Source organism: Hordeum vulgare, chromosome 5H, assembly GCF_904849725.1.
Source record: "Hordeum vulgare subsp. vulgare chromosome 5H, MorexV3_pseudomolecules_assembly, whole genome shotgun sequence".
Lineage (NCBI taxonomy): Eukaryota > Viridiplantae > Streptophyta > Magnoliopsida > Poales > Poaceae > Hordeum > Hordeum vulgare.
In genome coordinates, this window is record NC_058522.1 from 58,964,391 (window position 1) to 58,969,769 (window position 5,379).

Sequence of the window (5,379 nt, forward strand, 5' to 3'; positions counted from 1 at the left end):
GATGTTTCCATTAATGTCTATGCCATGCTAGATCATTGTCATGGTACACTACCAAAGGCATTCCATATAGAGTCATCATTGTTCTATGTTTTGAGTTGTAAGTGTGATGATCATCAGCGATGGAACATTGTCCCATGTGAGGAAATAAAAGAGGCCAGCGAAGCCCATATACAAAAAGAGGCCAAAGATGCCCACCAAAAAAAGAGGCCAAAGAGCCCACCATAAAATTGAGAGAAAAAGAGAGAAGGGACAATGCTACTATCCTTCCACACTTGTGCTTATTAAGCACCATGATCTTCATGATTGAGAGTCTCTCGTTTTGTCACCACCACATAGATAGTGGGAAATTTTCATTATATAACTTGGCTTGTATATTCCAATGATAGGCTTCCTCAAATTTTCCTTAGGTCTTCGTGAGCAAGCAAGTTGGATGCACACCCACTAGTTTTCTTTAAGAGTGTTCACATACTCTTAGCTCTAGTGCATCATTTGTATGGCAATCCCTACTCACTCACATTCATATCTATTGATGAGCATCTCCACAGCTCATTGATATGCCTAGCTAATGTGACCATCTTCTCCTTGTTTGTCTTGCAACCTCCACCACACTCCACACCACTTACAGTGCTAAAACCATGGCTCACGCTCACGTATTGCGTGAGAGTTGAAAAGGTTTGAGAAATTAAAGGTGTGAAAACAATTACTTGGCCAATACCGGGGTTGTGCATGGCTTAAATTCGTTGTGCAAGGATGATAGAGCATAGCCAGACTATATGATTTTGTCGGGATAACTTTCTTTTGGCCTTGTTATTTTGGAAGTTCATGATTATCTTGCTAGTTTGCTTGAATTATTATTGTCTCCACATCAATACAAACTATTGTTTTGAATCTAATGGATCTGAACATCCACGTCACATAAGAGGAGTTACAAAGGACATCTATGCTAGGTAGCATTAAAGCATCAAAAAATCATTCTTTATCACTTCCCTACTCTTGGGGATGCTTGATACGTCTCAAACGTATCTATAATTTTTGATGGTTTCATGCTGTTATCTTGTCAACTTTGGATGTTTCAAGTACCTTTTATATCTTTTTTGGGACTAACTTATTAATTCAGTGCCAAGTACCACTTCCAGTTTTTCTGTGTTTTCGACTCTTTTCAGATCTGATTTTGGAACGGAGTCCAAACGGAATAAAATCCCCGAAATAAATTTTTCCAGAACGGAAGAAGATCAGGGGACTTGAGGGCCAAGGCAGGAGAGCCACAGGGGGCCCACAAGCCCTGTAGCCGCCACCGGGGGGGGCAGCTACCGGGCTTGTGGCCTCCCTGGAGCCCCCTTCCCTAGCTCTTTCGCCTATATATTCCCTAAAATCCAGAAAAAAAATCAGGGCATCCACGAAAACACTTTTCCGCCGCCGCAAGCTTCCGTTTCCGCGAGATCTCATCTGGAGACCCTTCCCGGTGCCCTGCCGGAGGGGACTTTGGAGTTGGAGGGCTTCTACATCAACATCATCGCCTCTCCAATGACTCGTGAGTAGTTCACTTCAGACCTACGGGTCCATAGTTAGTAGCTATATGGTTTCTTCTCTCTCTTGGATCTTCAATACAAAGTTCTCCATGATCTTCACGGAGATCTATCAGATGTAATCCTCTTTGGCGGTGTGTTTGTCGAGATCCGATGAATTGTCGATTTGTGATCAGATTATCTATGATATATATTTGAGTCTTTGCTGATTTCTTATATGCATGATTTGATATCCTTGTAAGTCTCTCCGAGTCTTGGGTTTTGTTTGGCCAACTAGATCTATGATTCTTGCAATGGGAGAAGTGCTTGGTTTTGGGTTCCTACCGTGTGGTGACCTTTCCCAGTGACAGAAGGGGCAGCAAGGCACTCATCGTGTTGTTGCCATCAAGGGTAACAAGATGGGATTTTATCGTAGATATGAGATTGTCCATCTACATCATGTCATCTTACTTAAGGCGTTACTCTGTTCTCATGAACTTAATACACTAGATGCATTCTGGATAGCGGTCGACATGTGGAGTAATAGTAGTAGATGCAGAAAGTATCGGTCTACTTGTTTTGGACGTGATGCCTATAGATATAATCATTGCCTTAGATAACGTCACGGCTTTGCGCGGTTCTATCAATTGCTCGACAATAATTCGTTCACCCACCGTCTACTTGCTTTCATGAGAGAAGCCACTAGTGAACACTACGGCCCCTGGGTCTATTCACAACTATCGTTTCCACTTTCGCTTTTACTTTCAATTGTTTCTTTTTGCTTTCAGTTCTCACTTGGCAAACAATTTATAAGGGATTGACAACCCCTTCATAGCGTTGGGTGCAAGATCTTAGTGTTTGTGTAGGTACTTGTGACAATCCTTCACTGGATCGATACCTTGGTTCTCAAAACTGAGGGAAATACTTACCGCCGCTGTGCTACATCACCCTTTCCGCTTCGAGGGAACACCAACGCAAGGCTCCAAGGCTATGGGGGAAACCTTTGCATATTTTCCAAGGAAGTCCCTAAAGGCGTAGTCGTAGCAGAAGGATTCCTGGTGCCGTTGCTGAGGAGTATCAAGACAAGAATAGTCTCCCGTCAACACGCTTGTTTCTGGCGCCGTTGGATTGTCTTTTGTTGCAGTAGCAAAGCTCACGGTAGCTACCATTATGTTCTCACTCTCACCGATGATTTGAGTAGGTATGGGTATATCTACTTGATGAAGCACAAATCTGAGACGTTTGAAAAGTTCAAGGAATTTTATAGTGAGGTTGAGAATCAACGTGATGGAAAAATTAAGTGTGTGCGATCAGATCGTGGAGGAGAATATTTGAGTCACGAGTTTGGCACACACCTAAGGAAGTGTGGAATCGTTTCACAACTAATGCCGCCTGGCACACTGCAACGCAACGGAGTGTCTGAACATCGTAATCGCACTTTATTAGATATTGTACGATCTATGATGTCTCTTACCGACATACCGCTATCATTTTGGGGATACGCATTAGAAACTACAGCATTCAATTTAAATAGGACACCGTCTAAATCCGTTGAGACGACACTGTATGAACTATGGTTTGGCCAGAAACCTAAGTTGTCGTTTCTTAAAGTTTGGGGCTGCGATGCTTATGTGAAGAAACTGCAACCAGAGAAGCTCGAAGCCCAAGCGGAGAAATGCGTATTCATAGGATACCCTAAGGAAACTATTGGGTATACATTCTATCTTAGATCCGAAGGTAAAACCTTTGTTGCCAAGAATGGATCCTTTCTAGAAAAAGAGTTTCACTCGAAAGAAGTAAGTGGGAGGAAAGTAGAACTTGATGAGGTAATTACACCACCTCTCGAACAGGAAAGTAGCACAGGGCGGGAAATTGTTCCTGTGGTGCCTACACCAACTGAATAGGAAGTTAATGATAGTGATCATGAAGCTTCGGATCAAGTTACTATTGAACCGCGAAGGTCCACAAGGGCACGCTCCACACCAGAGTGGTACGGCAACCCTGTGATGGAAATCATATTGTTAGACAACGGTGAACCCTCAAACTATGAAGAAGCAATGGCGGGCCTGGATTCCAACAAATGGCTTGAGGCTATGAATTCCGAGATAGGATCCATGTATGAGAACAAAGTATGGACTTTGGTGGACTTTCCCGATGACCGGCGAGCCATAGAAAATAAATGGATCTTCAAGAAGACTGATGCAAACGGTAATGTGACCGTTTATAAAGCTCGACTTGTCGCAAAGGCTTGTTGACAAATTCAAGGAGTTGACTATGAAGAGACTTTCTCTCCCGTAGCGAAGCTGAAATCAGTCCGAATCATGTTAGCAATTGCCGCCTTTTATGATTATGAAATTTGGCAAATGGACGTCAAAACAGTGTTCCTTAACGGGAATCTTAAGGAAGAGTTGTATATGATGCAACCAGAAGGTTTTGTCGACCCTAAGGGTGCTAACAAAGTGTGCAAGCTCCAGCGCTCCATCTATGGGCTGGTGCAAGCATCTCGGAGGTGGAACATTCGCTTTAATGAGGTGATTAAAGCGTTTGGGTTCATACAGGTTTATGGAGAAGCATGTCTGTACAAGAAAGTGAGTGGGAGCTATGTAGCTTTCCTCATACTGTATGTGGATGCCCTATTATTGATGGGGAATAATGTAGAGATGTTGGAGAGCATAAAGGCCTATTTGAACAAGAGTTGTTCAATGAAGGACCTTGGAGAAGCTGCATACATATTAGGAATCAAGATCTATAGAGATAGATCGAGACGCCTCATAGGTCTTTCGCAAAGTACATACCTTGACAAGATATTGAAGAAGTTCAATATGGAAAACTCAAAGAAAGGGTTATTGCCAGTTTTGCAAGGTATGAGATTGAGTAAGACTTAGTCACCGACCACGCAGCAGATAGAGAGAAGATGAGTACTGTCCCCTACGCTTCAGCCGTAGGCTCTCTAATGTATGCCATGTTGTCTACCAGACCTGATATAAACCTTGCCATAAGTTTGGTAGGGAGGTACCAAAGTGATCCCGGTATGGAATACTAGACAACGGTCAAGAATGTCCTTAAGTACCTGAAGAGGACTAAGGAGATGTTTCTCGTTTATGGAGGTGACAAATAGCTCGTCGTAAAGGGTTACGTTGATGATAGCTTCGACACAGATCCGGATGACTCTAAGTCACAGACCGGATACATATATGTTTTGAATGGTGGGGCAGTGAGCTGGTGCAGCAGCAAGCAAGAAGTTGTGGCAGCATCTACATGTGAAGCGGAGTACATAGCTGCTTCAGAAGTGGCTCATGAAGGAATTTGGATGAAGGAGCTCATCACCGACCTTGGAGTGGTTCCAAGCGCGTCGGGTCCAATGAAACTCTTCTGTGATAACACTTGGGCCATTGCCATAGCCAAGGAGCCTAGGTTTCACCGGAAGACTAAGCACATCAAACGCCGCTAGAACTCCATCCAAGACCATGTCAGAGTGGATTGATAGATATTTGTAAAGTATACACGGATCTGAATATTGCACACCCGTTGACTAAACCTCTTCCTCGAGCAAAACATGATCAACACCATAATGCTATGGGTGTTCGATACATCACAATGTAACTAGATTATTGACTCTAGTGCAAGTGGGAGACTGTTGGAAATATGCCCTAGATGCAATAGTAAAATGGTTATTATCATACTTCCTTGTTCATGATAATCGTCTATTGTTCATGCTATAATTGTATTAACAGGAAACAGTAATACATGTGTGAATAAATAGATCACAATGTGTCCCTGGCAAGCCTCTAGTTGGCTAGCTCGTTGATCGATAGATGATCATGGTTTCCTGATCATGGACATTAGATGTCATTGATAACGGGATCACATCATT